This window comes from Pinus tabuliformis, chromosome J (assembly GCF_031772625.1).
Source record: "Pinus tabuliformis cultivar Carrire ecotype Pingquan chromosome J, CPIR1, whole genome shotgun sequence".
In the NCBI taxonomy this organism is placed as follows: domain Eukaryota; kingdom Viridiplantae; phylum Streptophyta; class Pinopsida; order Pinales; family Pinaceae; genus Pinus; species Pinus tabuliformis.
This window is the reverse complement of record NC_142295.1, coordinates 790,207,196-790,225,597: the sequence shown is the minus strand read 5'-3', so window position 1 is coordinate 790,225,597 and position 18,402 is coordinate 790,207,196. Positions and strand designations below refer to the sequence as shown.

The 18,402-nt window shown below is 43.5% G+C and overlaps 1 protein-coding gene across 2 annotated transcripts in view; it reads right to left on the bottom strand.

Moving 5' to 3' along the window:
* LOC149229088 (putative LRR receptor-like serine/threonine-protein kinase At1g56140) overlaps positions 1-18,402 on the bottom strand; it is a 531,024-nt gene that overhangs the window by 187,338 nt on the left and 325,284 nt on the right. The window lies entirely within an intron of this gene.

The following is an 18,402-nucleotide window of genomic DNA, read 5'->3' as shown; positions in this document are numbered from 1 at the left end:
ATGCCCTGGAGGTTTATGCAGCTAACAAGAAAAGAAGAAGCATAATTTGCCACATTCAATAGGATATTGTACCACAAAATGCAAAAGATGGTCGGGACAAACACATTTAGCACATGGGCAAAAGTCGTTACATGAGCTCTTCCCCTTCCATGGCCATCACCCTGGTTCCTAGAGGCCCTAGATGAGTCTCCTTTATCATTCAGGAACTCATGATTGTCCCAACCCCTAGTGGGCAATGAACTACCCCACCTTAAAAGGGGGTATCCACTGCTATACTTTGCACATCATGTTCTTATTACTTTGAGCCCTGAGTAGTTAACTAAAAAAAGTCATAAAAAGCAAAAGGCATTTGAAGAAAGATGGAAAAAGCAATGTCGGGGTAACTCATGTACCACAATTGCTCCCTCCTACATATTATTTACCCAAGTGTGGGCTTCCCTTTTATTAGCTACCCTTGTGCCATGGCATGTGACCCAGGTTGTTCCCCTTCACCCCCTTCTCCGTTCCATCATTGTATCACATGCCACCACCATTTGAAGGATGTACCATGGACATATCACCCCATTTAGAAGTAGAAACCACCTAATAGGATGATTTGATAACCCCTCTTGGAGCTTGGAGACACTAGCACATGCCAAAGCCCACTATTGAAGTGCATGCCATTATGAAGTCCCCACTTGTTTTCCATGGTTTGTAAACTCTTTTACTTGATTTCTTAATGACTTGATACACTGGAAGGTATGGGGATGCATTGGATCTTATGCAAGATTGTAGATGGTATCCATTTTGGGTTTGGTCTCCCTATACGGGTTCCTAACCCTCAAGAGGGCTACATTGGCACATGTAGGGTGTGTGTAAAGAGCCATGGGTTTCCACAGCAACATGTACCATTGCATGGATCCCCATAGTCATTCAGAGATCTCTTATGGTTCACCTATTGGATGAAGAAGATGCACCCGGTTCACCATACCCAGCCGACCCCACAGTGACATTATGCACTTGGCAGATGACCCAAGACTTGTATGGTAATGTGGCATCACTTATACCATCATCTGAGCCCTTGCAGATGGTCTACATGCATCTTCAATTTTTTTGGAGAACCATGAGGACACTTGTGTGCCCCCACACCTACTTGGGAGCACCACAATTTTTGCTACTTGGAGAACAAGGGGCCAACCCCCTGTGATATTCCCACTTAGCAACATTGCTAAGGGAAATATCAATTTTGCCCAGTTTTGAATAAATTCGCATTAGCACTTAGGAAGTGTGGGTTTAGAGGCCCCACATGTATTTTTGGTCAAAAGGGAGCCCAAACATTAGGAGATGGAGGAGGAAAATCGAGCCTCTAGTGGAACGTGGGGGCCACCCTTAGAGAAATGCGGCCCACAAGGGAAACACGCACCCATTGGAGCGAAGTGGGTGGGGGAAAGTCGAGCTGGGCCCACATGGACATTTTGGAGGCTTTGGGACAAAACGAGCAAGAGCCACTCATTTTGGTCATCCATTCATCTTTGAGAAAATTGTCTTTCACATATCATGCTTGAGCTGAAGCCAACTCTGCAAGTGTTGTTTAGCACACGAGTGTTTCTGAGCAGAAATCTCCACCCTTGCTTTTCTGGACTTTGAGTGCCAACCCAAGGAGGGAGTTCCATCTATTCCACTGCATACCAACAGTTGTTAGATTTTGTAGCATCAGATGTGTTCTAGCCTTGAAATTTTGTGGAGAGGCTAGAACACAGGAGATCTCCAAAACCCAGAAATTGTTTCTGGAAATTCCACCTAGAAATGACTTAATTAGCTTATTAGCCATTTTTTAAAATATTTCCTAAGTCTAAACTTAGGGAATATGGTTAATCAATCAGAATTAATTAACTCAAGGCGTGAATGATCTAGAAACTCACACGGATTGACTTCAAGTTAATCCTAGCCATTGATTAAGATTCAATCTTGGCTATTGGAGTCCCAACAGAGAATTATAAGAAGAAGTCGATGGGCACTTGGAGAATACACTTGAGCAATTCGATTTCAAGAGCAGATCGATTTCCTAAGTAGCAGCAGTCAGTTGCCGGAGAGAGAGCTAGTGAGATTGAAGTAGTGAGAGAGGGGCAGAGATAGTGAATCTGGAGGAAGGATTCCAGATCCGGGGCAGCGCAGTAGCCTCTAAAGGCAAAGTCGATTTGCAGAGAGAGATTGACATCTTCAGTTCTAGAGGCCGGGAAGGACTCCCAAAGTGTCGGAGAAGTTTCTTTCTGGTCAGCAGAAGGTAGAACGACTTCATCAGAGTCCAGTCTGAGGCTAGATATCCAGCTAGCTACGCAGAGCAGCGCAGAGGCTCAGAGGGCCGAAATTCTAAAGGCAAGTTGTGTTGGGAGATAGTTTGTGGGGTGAGGAAAATTCCTCTCCAGATTTTTGCCAGTATTTTGTGTGCAAGATTGCTAGTATTTGACATCTAGATTGTACTCAAATTATTTCACTTCTACTTAATATTAAAACCCTTAGCTGCTGCACCGATTTTCCCAAGTTGGGTCTTTTCGGGGACAATTGTCCAAAAATAATTGTGTTATTTTATGTGTGTGCTAGCATTTCTTCCAACGTTTATTCTTCTGCAGTTTTATTTGTGTAGGTTGCAGTGTGATTTATTTAGTATTTGTTGTAGCAAACAATAAATAAATTGTTAAATTAAATTAACAATTAGGAGAATAATTTCCAGTTGCTGCAATAGAATTCCAGTTGGAAATTTTCACATGGTATCAGAGTGCAGTTGATCAGTGGAAGACCTCAGAGGCGAAGAGAGAAGAAGTTTCGTTGTTCATTGTGGGCAACAAATCGAAACTCCCAAAGGTAGCGCAGTTACCTTGCCAGAAGGTCAAGTTACTTGAGGAGATTCGATTTTTTTTAGCGAGGGGCAAAAAAATTTGATCTCTTCAGATTGAGTGATTCTAGAGGCAGAGGGAGTGGCCCAGTTTTTTCTCAGAGTATATCTCTAGCTGGACGCAGTAGTTTTGCAACAGTTTGCTAGAGCAGAGCTAGTGTTAGATGGAAGGAAGAAGAGCACAAACTGAGGGAAAATTTTCCTCACGGAACTTCTAGTGATGGAGTTTACTGGGCCAGATGGTAAGTTGGTGGTTCTTCGGGGCATGCATTCGTATCCTCCACAGACAGTTTCGGCCCACAGGATGGAGGCCGATTTGAGGCATGGAGACATAGCATGGGCAGTGGAGCTGAGGATTTCAGAGGCTAGGGGAAAGGCCAAGCCACCACATCCAGACATACAGGTGATACTGGATAGATATCCAGTAGTTTTTGGAGACATACCACCAAGACAACCACCTACCAGGAGGTTCGAGCACACTATAGAGTTGGAGCCCGGTGTGTAGGCAGTCATTACTACACCCTATAGGCATCCCAAAGCCTATAAGGATGAGATTAAGAGGACCATCATGGAGCTATTGGTACTGGGCCACATTAGACCGAGTTCTAGTCCCTTCGCTTCTTCAGTCGTGCTGGTGAAGAAGAAGGATGGGACACTCTGCATGTGCATTGACTGCAGGGTCGTCAACAAGAAGACATTGAAGAATCGATATCCCATTCCGCATATTGATGGGTTGATGGACGAACTTAGAGGAGTCAAGTACTTCTCTATGACAGATTTGGGGTCTGGGTATCATCAGATTCGGGTGAGGGAGCAGGATATTCGGAAGACAGCCTCTAGGTGTCATTATCGGCATTTTGACTTCTTGGTCATGCCTTTTGGGTTGACCAACGCACCTGCTACCTTTCAGTCATGCATGAACCATGTGTTCAGAGGCCCGATAAGGAGCTTTGTACTAGTGTTGTTTGATGACATCTTGATCTACAGCAGGACGTGGGAGGAGCACCTACAACATCTAGAGACAGTGTTGCGTATCCTGGAGGAGCAACAATTCTATGCCAAGATGTCAAAGTGCGAGTTTGGGCTGACACAGATGCCTTACTTGGGGCACATCATAAGCGCAGATGGGGTCAAGGTGCACGAGGAGAAGATCAGGGCCATTCGAGATTGACCAGAGCATAGAGATGTGACAACGTTGAGAGGATTCTTGGGCCTCTGTACTTATTATCGGAAGTTCGTTAAGGGCTTCTCACAGTTGGCAACACCCCTTACAGATCCGAATAAGAAGGGGACTTTTGCATGGACAAATGGAGCTCAGGAAGCATTCGATCGCCTCAAGGAGGTGATGAGTTGCAGCCTGGTATTAGCACTCTCGAATTTCAAACAGTCTTTCACATTCGAGGGGATTGGGGCAGTCTTGTCCCAAGGAGGACACCCCATTGCTTTTGAGAGCCAGAAGCTCCTACCACATGAGAGGTCATATTCCATATACGACAAGGAGATGTAGGACATAATGCATGCATTGGCCAAGTTTAGACAGTACTTGGTGTGAAAATTTCTGAGTCTATACAAACAGAAATCCTACTACAGTCACTGGTTTATCATCTCCTACTTATTATTTCATTCAACAAATTATTTAATTATAAACAATGATGAAAAACACTACAAGGGACTACACTAACATACAGATCATAAACTGAAACAATAGATGAGACAAACACACAAGGGACACCGTTAGTTTTGGACAACACATCCCCCGAGAAACCCAATGCAAGAAAACCATTGCAGCAGATAGAGGGTTTTTATTATTAAGCAAGCAAAATCTGAGTACAACAGGTTGCCCCTCACACCAACTAACCTTTCAGAGAAATCACAGCAGCAAGAAATACATACGAGGGTTTACCTCGTTCTCTAAGTCACAACTAATCCACTAAGTGGCCTGACTCCGGCAAACACTATGAAATCCCAGCGCAATCATTGCTTGGGCCAGCGTCTTGCCTCTAGGAGAGTGCGTCACCCCTTCTGGTGGATCGATTTGCTAGAGGAAGACTGTTGTTCAGCCCTCCCGGCTGAGAACCTCGCTTCTGCAACAAAATCTTGAAATTCTGACGAATACTCTGCACTGCCACTGCAAGAGACCCTCCTGGCCAGCGTCAGCTCTGCGTGAGCCCCTCCTGGGCTGCGTAGACCTCTGCGCTACCTCTCTGATGCTACTACGGCCTCTTTGCCATGTACTCTTTGGCTGGAACTCCTTTCTGATCCAAATCTCTGCTTCTGCCCCTCTCATTGAAACTTAGATCACTGGTTCGATTTTCTCAGCAATCCACGCCCCAAAAAAATCGAATTGTTTTTTGATCACCTGGTGTATCTCCAACTGACCTTCAAGCTTCCTCTTATACTTTTCTTGTTGATGAATCAACGACTGAGATTAAGTCCCTAATCAATGACTAAGATTAAAACGGACTTGATACTAGTCTCTTAGAAGCTTCTCACCCATATTTTTATTTTCCTAAGTTTAGACTTAGGAACCCCATTAAAATATTAATTATTTTAAAAATTCACAAACTGGGAGGAATTTCACCAAACGATTTGGGTCTTGGAGATCTTATGTATTCTAGCCCCTCCACAAAATTTCGGAGCTAGAGCACATCCGATGCTACCCAAAATCAACACTCCCTCTTAGCGAGGAATGTGCTCTAGCAATACTTCCAAATAAAAGCATCACACTGATCCATGGCATCGGTCCTCTGTGCTGCTGATGCTTGGCATGTTTCCCTTCATCCACTGCACTGCTGCATCCTGTACTGCTGCCCATGACACTGCCACTGTCACTGCTACATCTATACTACAGCTCCCTCTCAATATGCTGCATCATGCTGCCCATAGCACTGCCACTGCTAATTGTTGCACTGCAACTCAGTTGTTGAGAAGTAAGCAACTAAAAAAGTCACCCAAAAGGGCAAGTAGCTGGTTCTCAAGCAACATCTTCTGTTGGACAGAAGTTCCCTTATACAAGGTGGTTAAAGCCTCCCACATCTCCCTTGCTATTTCTTTTTCAGAAATATGTGGGACCACATGATCCTTGACCCCGTCCAAGATCATGCACTTCGCCTTTGCTTGAGCCTCCTCGTATTTCTTGAGAGGATCAACATCGACCGGTACAACCACCACTTTCAAGGCATAATCCTTGATGCGATTCTTGTCCAAGACTGCCAGGATCCTGGCCTTCCAGATGACAAAGTTGGATGCTCCATCCAATCTGTCCTGATCCCTCAGTCCATTGACTGCCATCTCTGCTCAACCAAGTATAGAACAGGTTCTCTTCTCCCTCTCTCGCCGCTGCCCCAGCAAGACTTGGATCTCGATTTCTTTGGCGCTAGAAACCCTTTAAGGAACAAGTTCCTTCTAGACTCCCTCTGAGTCCTGCTTTCCTTCACAGAAATCCTCCCTCCAAATAATGTCGAATCACCCCTTCTGCAATCCTCTTTTGCTGCTACTCACCAACCTGGACCTAGATTTCTTTGGCAAGAAAATCCATTAAGGCAATGACTCCCTCTACCTCGGTTTCGTCTCCATGGACATTGTTTTACAACAGCATCCCACCAGCACCACAGATTGAACCTGCACTGCTCCTACTGCCCTGAAAACTGACTGATCTGAGCCCCTCAGACTCTGTGCTGGCCCAAAGAGTTGACGCAGTCACCACGTGAGCTCCTCTTGGCTACTGTGTCTCCTCCTCCTCGCTCAGAAAGCTGACACAGGCATGGCGTGAGCTTCTGCGTCACTCCTTCAGCTGCTCCTCTTGCCTCTCTGCAGCAGATTTTCTGGATCTCTCGGGTAATGGCTTTAGTGTCCTATGATCTACAATGCTTTGATACCATGTAAAAATTTCTGAATCTATACAAATAGAAATCCTACTGTAGTCACTGGTTTATCATCTCCTACTTATTATTTCGTTCAACAAGTTATTTAATTATAAACAATGATGAAAAACACTACTGCAGACTACACTGATATACAGATCATAGACTGAAACAATAGATGAGACAAACACACAAGGGACATTGTTAATTTTGGACAACATGTCCCCGGAAAAACCCAATGTAGGAAAACCGGTGCAGCAGATAGAGGGTTTGTATTATTAAGCAAGCAGAATCTGAGTACAACAGGTTGCCTCTCACACCGGCTAACCTTTCAGAGAAATCATGGTAGCAAGAAATACATACGAGGGTTTACCTCGTTCTCTAAGTCACAACTGATCCACTAAGTGACCTAACTCCGGCAAACACTACAAAATCCTAGCGCAATCACTGTTTGGGCCAGCGTCTTGCCTCTAGGAGACTAGGTCACCCCTTCTGCTTGATTGATTTGTTGGAGGAAGACTGTTGTTCAGCCCTTCCGGCTGAGAACCTCGCTTCTCCAGCAAAATCTCGAACTTTCGACGAATATGTTGCATTGCCACTGCAAGAAACCCTCCTGGCCTATGTCAGCTCTGCATGAGCCCCTCCTGGCCTGCGTCAGCTCTGCATGAGCCCCTCCTGGCCTGCGTAGGCCTTTGCGCTGCCTCTCTGATGTTACTGTTGCCTCTCTGCCACATACTCTTTGGCTCAGAACTCCTTTCCGATCCAAATCTCTACTTCTGCACCTCTCACTGCAACTTAGATCACTGGTTCGATTTTTTCAGCAATCCATGCCCCAGAAAAATCGAACTGATTTGATCACCTGGAGACAGCCAGGCCCCAAAGGCCAAAGATTGGATCCTAGAGAGCCAAGATATCCTCAAGGCTCTTAAGGATAATTTGCAGACAGCTCAGAATCAGCAAAAGATGTATGCTGACAGGCATCAAGTGGAGAGGCATTTTGAGGAAGGGGACTTGGTGTACCTTCAATTGCAGCCATATCGGTAGTCCACTCTGAAACAGAAGGGGGCCGAAAAGCTGCAACCACGATTTTTTGGGCCCTACAGGGTGATCAGGAGGGTTGGAGAGGTAGCTTATGAGTTGGAGCTACCACCGAGGAGCAAGATCCACAATATTTTCCATGTTTCATGCCTCAAGAGGGTGTTGGGGCAACAGGTTACAGCAGTTGTGGAGTTGCCTCCACTTGATGATGAGGGGCACCTAGTTTTAGAACCAGAGGCCATCTTGGAGACTAGGGAAAGGAAGCTCAGAAGCAGGATAATTAGAGAATACTTGGTGCGTTGGAAGAGCTTACCGGATGAGGATGCTACTTGGGAGGGTGAGCACATACTTGAGCATCCAACATTGAAGTTGCTTGGGGACAAGCAAGATTTGGGAGGCGAGCATTGTAATGTCCCTTCCTAAATTAATTCGGAACAAGATTAATCTCTAAATTTTGGGGCCAATTTTGGAGGATATGGGGCCCATTCAATTTTATTAGGAAGCTTAGACTTTAGTAGCAAGTTATTTTGGTTTGGTTAAGTTACAGGTGGGGGCCACCCACACTGGGAAAATACGCAATTCCTAGTTCAAATTGCGTGAGAGGGGAAGTCGATGGTTAAGTGAGGGACCCACGATGGAGGGGAAATGGAGGGAAAAGTGCTCCACGAAATCTATAAAAGGAAGGAAGCACTTCTCATTTGATCAGCTTTGGCATATTGAATTTCTCTTTGGTTGCTCGAGCTGCTTAGCCAAGTCACTTGTTGTTTAGCAAGAGTTCTTCACGCGGAGAGCTCACCCTTTCCTCGGGGGGCATCAAGTGCCACCCTAGAGAGATTCATCTACATTCTTTCAGAGGAGGTTTTCATTGTGATTTCCAACAGTTGTATCCAGTGTCTCCAGATGGTGCATATTCCAGGAGGACGTTCTGAGCAGAGGCCGAGTTGTGATTTTTGTGACACCTTTGGAGGAGCTTTGGCCGGGAGAAATTCCAAAAGGGAGGTTTGGGTGTTTGTTTCCTTTTGGATGAGTTTTTGAGTTGGGAGAGACAGCTTCTATTCAGTGAGGTTTTCGCACATCCTGGGCCAGCGCAGAGGGAGAATATTGTGCACACATGGGAGGTGGAGACTCAACTATTGAGGTTGATCCTTGTCAGGAGAGACAAGGGAAACACTAGTGGAGGTGGATGCTACTGTTTTAGAGCATTGGAGGAGTATTTTGTTGGTATATTTGCAGGTCGTGTGCTTCAACAGTCTTAGAGGGCGTAGGGCCTCTTAGGGTTCAATTTTGGGAGGTTGGAACCAGAACAAACCATTTGTGTTTTGGTGGATTTTGGTCAAGGAGCTTGAGGTTAATTTTGCAACATTTTCTGAGCACTGGAGGTGGGGTTTCTAGCAGTTCCTTTCTAGCCGGCAGTGCAGAGCATCATTGGAGCAGTTATTATCAGCATTTGAGATTATTGTTTTATCACTTGGGTTCTATCACGCTTGCCATTGAGGCAAGCCCAGGTGTACTTCTTCATGCTATTGTACTTGCTCCATCGGATTACTAAAATGGCTTAGCTGGTTCTTGCTTCTAAAATTTTTATGAGTATTTGTTGAATGTTTAAAAATTTTGGTGTTGTATTTGTTTTTGCTTTACATATCACTGTTTATCCAAGTTTGGAACATTACAATGTTTTAGGTCAAAGTCCCCATTGAGGACTTATAGGATTTATTCTAAGTCTATAGAATTATTGTACATTTAAAGAGACCCTTCTTGGGCTTTTGAATCATGTAAAAAGGTTTAGTATCGAGTCAAATATGAATTATGGAACCTCCACACCATGTCGGCGTAAGGGAATATTAGGTCGACCTAAGACCCTATTCGACCCCATAAGAAGCCTATAAAAGGAAGGACATCGAATTCATTTGGAGCATCACTTCTCATGAAGTTCGAATTCTGGGAAGAAATGTGAAAATCTCTTGTTGTTAGGCAGAAGTTTGAAGTTCTCTTGTTGCTTGGAAAGTCTGTTGTCGGGAAACCAAAGTGAATGCAAGTTTGGGTGAGTCTAAGGAGTGAAGGAAAGTAGAAATTTTGGTGGAGGTCTCTCTCTGTTTCGTGCTCTAGATTGGGAGATCGAAGTCTTCCAAGTTGGACTACTGTCGAACGTTGCTAGTTGCTACAAGTTGCTGCATAGTCAAAATTGTTGGGAAGAGGTCAAACTTCTGGAGGTTGCATTGCTGTGGAGGGAAGGTCGGGTCTTGGTCTAGGGTGAAGAGTCTCAAAGAATACTATTGAAAAGAAGAATTACTTTGACTGGGTTTTCCCCTCGAGGGGGGTTTTCCCTGGTATGTGCCTACATCTTGTGTCCAATGTTTTATGTGCTATTGCTTTTGGTAATTACTTGATGAACTAAAGAGAGAAGATATAAAAAATTGTAATAATAAGAAACATCACAAGTAATTATCAAGATCACGAAAATCTTTACTGCCTTTCTGATTTTCCAACAAGAGGGAGTGGTAGTTTTTGTAGCATCGAAGGTGTTCTAGTCTCGAAATTTTGTGGAGAGGCTAAAACACAAGAGTTCTCCATAACCCAGAAATCATTTCAGAAAATTCCACCTAGAAATGGCTCAATTAGATTATTGGCCTATTTTTAAATATTTCATAAGTCTAAACTTAGGAAAAACGATTAATTAATCAATATTAATTGAGAAAGGTGTGAATCATCTAGAAACTCACACAGATCAATCCAGATATGATCTCATCCATTGATTAAGGTTTAATCTTGGCCGTGGAGTCCCAACTGGAGATTATAAGAGGAGGTTAATTCGTAGATGGAGAACACACAATTGAGATCGATTTCCTTGGGCAGTTCGATTTTCCAAAGAGCAGTAGCAATTGTCAGAAGAGTTTGAGCCAGAGAAGGGAAGTAGAGATAGTGAGGGGCAGGGATATTGATCCGGAGGAAGTTTTCCAGGTCCGGAGAAGCTTCAGCAGAGCAATTCGATTTAGTTGGAGAGGAAGTCAATTTAGCTTTCATAGGTCAGGAAAGTCTTCCAGAGACTCGGAGAGTCACTTCGAGCAGCAGAGACAGGTAGGACGGCTTGATCAAAGGTCGAACAAAGCCACACATGCGAGAGGCAGTGCAAGCACCGCGCAAAGGTTTGGACAACCAGATTCTCTAGAGAAGCCAATGTCGGGATTGCTTGTGGAGTGAGAGAATTTTCTCTCTAATTACTTTTGTCAGATACTTGTTGATAGGATAGCCAGATGGGCATCCAAAGTGTAATATTCCTAATAGGAAATTAACAATGAATAACAGAAAAACATGCTCATGAACAACACCCAAAAATTGCAAACATACATAAATATCAGATACACATATATTGGCACCAAAACTGGGTCTTTATATTAAATTTTGAGTTGGATAAGTACAATATAGTGAGGGAAAGAGGAACCTGGGCTTGCTACAACAAGCAAGCAAAAGCCCAGGTTGAGAAATCACTGCCCAAGTGCTCGAATATCAGCCCAACTAAGCTCTACGCAGACCCAATAAATTCCTGCTCCTATTGTTGGAAGAAAATGGTGATATCTGCCACTCTTGTGCTCAGAACCTCCTGAAATTGCAGTTGGTGCCTCTCCACAATTTGCTCAACAAAACCCAAAAAGGAATCTGCCCCAAACCAACCACCCGGAAAACCCACAAAATGGTGCAAATTACCAACTGAGTAGTAAAACGCATTGCTGAACAAAAGGGGATTTTTGGCTTGAATACTACCCGGAAAATTCTGCAAATTTAACCGGGACCTCTCCTCCAAATACCCATAAAAACCTAGAAAGCTTTAGGCCCCAATCCAATTCTCCAGAAAACCCACAATTGTGTGCGTTGGCCCAACTCGTCCTCCTATGCGTACTGTTGGAGCAAGTTGTGGAATGCTCTCCTAAAGTCTCCAAGAATTTCCCTCTGAAATTCCCTTGCAATTTCTCCACAAAATCCATGTCCTTCCAGCTCTTCTTTCACACCAAACTCACCCACCAAAACCCCAATTGAACTCCCAATCTCCGAGGCAATGATGGCTTGCGTAGGCCCCAAAAATGCTCCAATTCAAGCTGGGAAATTCCTCCACACTCAACCCTGTAAAATCCTTCAATCCACCAGCAAATTTGCAGAGAAAACTTCCCTAAAAATCCCAAAAATTCGTTGGTCCTGTAGCTGCCTCCTCAAGGAATGTGTGTTCCCTTTCCAGCACCTAGTCTGCTCACAAGATGGGTCGAATTCTCTAGCAAATGGTTCTGGAATAAATCTGCAATGAAGAAATCAAACTCCCCTAGAGTGGCACTCGAAGTTCATTGAAGGAGTAGCTGAGATTCCCACCTGCAAATCTCTTGTGCTGAACAGCACAATGTTGACTTGGCTCAACAACTCAAGCAAACAAAGGTTCAATTTGGATATTGTCAAAAGGTCCCAAAATGGAGGCCACTTCTCCTATTTATAGTTGTTGCTTCTCTTCTCTCCTTGTGGGCTCCACAATTCGACCTCCTTGCCTCTTCCCTCTTCCCTCCTCATGGGGTGGCCCCCACATCCCACTATGTGATTAATCTTCCCTTTGTCTAATGTTTGGAGCCTCCTCTACCACACAAAATTAAATTAATTAACTTTCACCCACTTTTCCTAAGTTTGTACCCAAAATTGTTCTCCATCCAAAATTTGCAAAATTGAGAAATGCACTTAGCATATTTTAATTGGAAGGGATATTACACATAGATTGTACTCAGATTATTTCACTGCTACTTAATAATTAAAACCCTCATCTGCTGTATCGATTTTCCCAAGATGGGTTTTTCCGGAGCCTTTTGTCCAAAAACAACTGTGTCAAAGTGTTGTGTGTCAGTGTTTTCTCAGTTTCCAGTTTATCTTCCGCAGAATTTAATTTGGTGAAAATTGCAGTTGTGAATTATTCGTTGTTTGTGTGGGCAAATAAATTGTTAATTAATTTATAGTTAGTAGAATAATTTCCAGTTGCTGCAATAGTTGAGATTTTCCCAGACTTTGTTGCTTAACTGCCTCTTTGATCAGTTCAAGGATGTATGTCAAGAGATTCATATGGGTTGTAATGTACCAGGCAAGCTTCAAGCGATTGATAGAGTTATTTCAATCAACTTCAAGCAAATGTTTCCAAAAATATTTGAAAATTTCACTGACACCTTTCTACAAAGAGATAGTGTGCAAACACAGAACTTTTGTCAAACAATTTGAGAGAAAACTTGAAAGAACAGTTTAATCAATTTCTGGGGAAAAATATGATCTTTAATTGAGAGCACTCAAAAATTTACAATGTCACTGGAGGATAACGATTGGAAAATGCTCCAACTGATTTGATAACTCTCTTTGAATACACAGGAACAATTGCCAAGCTGCTACAAGACTGACAGTGATAATTCTCTTGGATGCACAGTGAATAATTTCGCCTCCTCAGCTGATAAGCTGATACAACACCTTTTTATGATTTTATGCCTGTACTATGAACTCAGCCCAAGGGTAAATCTCAGATCTAGAACTCACTATGACTAGAGGTCAGTTGGCTCTTTTCCTTTGATGGAATGCAGCTGATTCAAGAGGTTGCACTTTAGTTCTAGGCATAGAATTTCAATCAGAGACAGGTGAATTCGACCTTCACTTGACATTAAACCCTCTGAAATTGGTACCACTAACCCAAGATAGACTGTCTCATAAATCCACTTGACCTCTTGAGAATTAAAGTGTTGGAACCAAACAAAATTCGGCGTCCTCTTAGGAATGACTCGACCCTCCTTGATGACAACCCTTGGTCACGAAATAGTGAGAAATCAACCTCCTCTTGGCACTGGTATTTTTGAAGGTGACCTTTATGATTACTTTGTCCCTTGGAGTGAATGACGAACTAGATACCAAAGCATGAAACAACTCGTCCTCTTAAGATCAATAATTCGACAACTGAAAAATCCTTCTATAATTAGCTCCCAATTTCTGAGTGCAAATATGTCAACTCAGCTTCACTAATGGCAGCAATAAACATGCCCCTCCTTGGCACTGTGATCTATTGGCACAAATAAGACTGAAATGTAACTCGGTCTCCTCCTTTAATCTGAATAACTCGGCCTCTAATTTGTAATGTCACTTCCTAAATTAATTTGGAACTAGATTTATTTCTACATTTTGGGGGCCAATTTTGGTGAAGATGGGGCCCATTTGATTTTTGATAGAAGACTTAAGAGTTAGAGGCAAGTTAATTTTATATTATTTTGTTTTGTTAATGATATGTGGGGACCACCCACATAAGAAATACACACTCCCTAAGCCAATGATTCGAAATGCATGAGAGGGAAGAAAAGGCAGGAAGAAAGGCTCCACGAAAGTTATAAAAGAAAGGCAGCACACTTCATTTGGCATTCTTGGCTTATCAAATTTGATTTTGTTGCTCGCGCTGTTTAACCGGGTCACTTGATGTTTAGCAAGAGTTTTCCAAGCAGAGAACTCACCCTTTCTTCAGGGGACTTCGAGTGCCACCCTAGAGAGGTTCATCCATTATCATCTGGAGGAGATTTGTAGAGAGATTTCCAGAATTTGTATTCAGTTCACCCTAGCAGTGCATATTTCTGGAGAACACAGTAGTGGATCTAGTGTGGCCATTGCAGCATTCTTCCGGAGGGCTATTGCTGAGAGAAATTAGGAGAAGAAGGCTCAATAGATTTGTTGGCTACTAGGTGAGTTTGAGGGCTAGAAGAAGCAGCAATATTCAAGGATGATATTGCAGACTTTGTGGCCAATGCGAAAGAGAGAAATTGGGCATACGTGGGAGATAGAGTTTCATCCATTGGGGCTATTTTTTGCCGGGAGAAAGAAGGGAAGTATTGGTAGAGTTGATTGCTACATTTCAGGAGTGTCTGGGGAGAATTTGTTTTGTATATTGGCAGGCAGTATGCTTCAGTGGATTTGGAGGTCATAGGGCCTTTTGGGGGGTCAATTTTGTAAGAACAAAACTAGACCAAACCATTTTTGAGTTTTTCCCCAAATATAAATTTGTAGAATTTTCTGAGCACCGTAAGTGGGGTTTTCAACTGTATCTTTGCAGCAGACAGTGCAGAATTGTTAGGGACTACACAATGCTTTTTTGGGGGTCGATTTTGAAAGGTCAAAACCAAGCCAAACCATTTCAGGGTTTTTCTAGGTTTTTGACAAGGACCTTAGAAATAAATTCGCAGAATTTTCTGATCACCAGAGGTGAGGTTTTCAGCTATATCTTTGCACTAGACAATGCATATTTGTTGGGGCAGCGCAAAGCATCAATTGGACATTTTTTGGGTTATTATTGCTTCACCTGGGCATTGCTCTGCTTGCCAAAAAAGACAAGCCCGGGCGTATTCCTTCCATATATTTGTACTCTTGCACCAGTTATAATAAATGGCTCAACTACTTCCAGATTTCTGATTGTTCTAGGTGTTTACTAAATTGTTTTAAAAAAATTGTGCTGTAAATTTGCTATTTGCTTGCATATCATTGTTTTTCCTATTTCGAAACATTACAGTGGTATCAGAGCCATAATCTTGGCTCAGCCTGTAGGAAACCCTTCATTCTATGACAACACCAGAATAAAAAACTAAGAAATCATCCGATCCAAAGAAAGATTAGAATCAGACAACATGGCAGTAACCTTGAATGAGGTGATTAGGATGCAACAAATGATGATTGATGTAGGGGAAAAGTTGATTCATTCCGCAATTGGGAATCAAGACCATTCTCAATTATACAGTAAATCCACTATGCCCAAAATTATGGGTAATGCATCAAGATGGCAAGACATGATTGCAATTGATGTGGAGTTAACCCTTCATTCTATGACAACACCAGAATAAAAAACTAAGAAATCATCCGATCCAAAGAAAGATTAGAATCAAACAACATGGCAGTAACCTTGAATGAGGTGATTAGGATGCAACAAATGATGATTGATGTGGGGGAAAAGTTGATTCATTCCGCAATTGGGAATCAAGACCATTCTCAATTATACAGCAAATCCACTATGCCCAAAATTATGGGTAATGCATCAAGATGGCAAGACATGATTGCAATTGATGTGGAGTTATTGGAAGCAAATTGGAGGGCATACCAATCGTTGGGTCATGACATTAAGGCATCCCTCTCTTTTTGGGAGTTCTGTGAACTAAGAGGCATGCACAAACCAATGGGGATTCAGTGGAATTATGTTGGGATGATGGAGAGGATTAAGGAAGAAGACGAGAGAGTAGTTCAAGGGGCCATGGTTGGCAAGGAGACAGTTGAGCATACACTCGTTGATGAGATGTCATTCGTTGTTGAGGTATCCATTGATGAGTATCCCGAGTTGTGACCAAGTTCTCAGGTGATAGTAGTGCATCACAGGTTGATGAGATGCCAGAAGACATCCCCACTGTTGATGAGGAGCCAATAGGTACAGAGGCATCCAGATCTATGACAGAGTTGTCAAACGACAGTCACCTACAGCTGATTGGTGAGCATGTCTTACATGTTGGGTTGTCTATGGAGGAGCAGTCAGAGGCTCGTGTAGAGTCCATGATGGATGAGGATGTGCAACCATCCTTTGGGCCAGCCACTGATGAGGGGCAACATAGAGACCACACATTGGGATTTCGGCACAGTTCGCTTGAGAGGCACATTGATGGGATATACAGTGTTATTAGCCCACCCTTATGCATTAGGTTGAGGGAGGTAGAGTTGTCTAGACATGCCAGAGGGGATGACCAAGTTAGCAGCACTATTGGGTCACCTTTTCCCTTTGGAGAGAGGGAGACGAAGCTACCTAGTCATATCTCATGTGTTGACTTGGATAGCGGGATGAGACAATCGGAATTGCACAAGGTGTAACACCCGCATGTGGGGTTGTTCTATGTGTGAGAGTTCGTGCATTCGATCCCTCTCTTGGGGTTGGATGGTGAGAGATTTTGAGCTGGTACCCGGTGGAGTGGAGTGGATTGGACTCATGGAGATGGCCATAGTCTAGAGTAAGGCTCAGTGGGAGCTCTTAGACACCGAGGGCACTGGAGGCACAGATTGGTAGTGGGATCTAGGTGGAGCTCCCTATCCGATATCAGACATGTGGGATGTCTATGACATTGATGAGGTAGTCGACCCAGTGACTGAGCACATACACTCCCTAGGGGAATTCCAGTCGGCATTAGCAGAGAGGCAGTTTGAGAGTAGGCTCCATGGATTACATTGGAATGTTGTTTGCGCATGGGGTCACAAGGTGATTAGCATTCTCTGGCAGGAGCTAGTTGGAGGAGGTGGCATGGGTAGGCCACCGAACTGGATATTGTATGAAGACGATGTTCTCCCATTGAGGTTTAAGACTCAAGGGTCACAAAGGATCAGCACGGCAGAGATATCGCCTCTAGCAAGAGTGGAGTTAGGGTGCTCAGGTCTACTACGATGGACGAGGGGACATGATGCATGTCATGGTGGGGTCACTAGCAGAGTGGCGAACACTTTGGCACATGTGGGATACCATATGTTACAGGGCGGTATGATAGTAGGGAGTGGTACACAAGACTGCAGAGAGCCAGGTTGTAGCGTCCAATGTTATATAGAGGAATGTGGCTTGATGCATACAAACCCAATTCTAGGCCATAATGCCCAATGGTGTGCAGGGTTATGCAGCGAGGAGAAGTGCCCTGCAGAGGAGCATGGAGATGCATGATGGTATACCACAATATGTCGGTTTACACTATGGGGTGGGAGGAGTGACTCACATCACATTGAGGACGTGCGGGGAGTGACAGGTGCAATGACACAGGATGGTATAGGATGGTATAGCCATAGCAGGGGGTATCGAGTGGTGTACAGGGACAGGTTGCGACATACAATGGCATGTTGAGGAGTGCAGTGGTACTTGGTGGTATTCTATTAAATTTTAGGTATGTTCTATGCTTAGAGCAATTTATTTCAATTTTCACAGTTAGCTCAATATGTTTTCCAGATTAGCAATCACACCAGCGTTAAAGTAAACTGCAGATGAAACATAAACATAAATCGCAGAAGACAAGCCAAGACAAGAGGACACAAGATGTGGCGCTAACTAGGGACAAACCCCAATGTGGAGAAACCCTTGATCAATTCTTCTTATATGTTCTTCAATAGTTCAGCAGAGAGAGAGAGAGATAGTACGTTTACAACAAAAGTCAACACTTTGACTTATCTAGATAAGATCATAGATCATCTCTAAGAAGATGATACATGAGATCAGTTGAAGACAGGCTGTTTCAACTGATTCTCCAAGGTGACTCATTCACCTATCGTTGTGTTGCATTTCGTCATCATGTTGCACCTCACCGCGCTGCACCATGCTGCACCCATCATCACTATGTTGCATCTCATCACACCTCATTAATCATGACTGTACCCATCACTGTATTGCATTATGTGCCATTGTTGCACCATGTTGCCATACTAACCTATGTGTTGGCTGCATCTTTCTTACTTGTTGTCCCTAGCTTGCTTGTTGTCCCTATCATGCTTGTTGTCCTTAGCATGCTTGTTGTTGCATGCTAGCTGTCCCTTGCATGTTAGCTGTAACATTGCATGCTTGTTGTTGCATGCTAGCTGTCCCTTGCA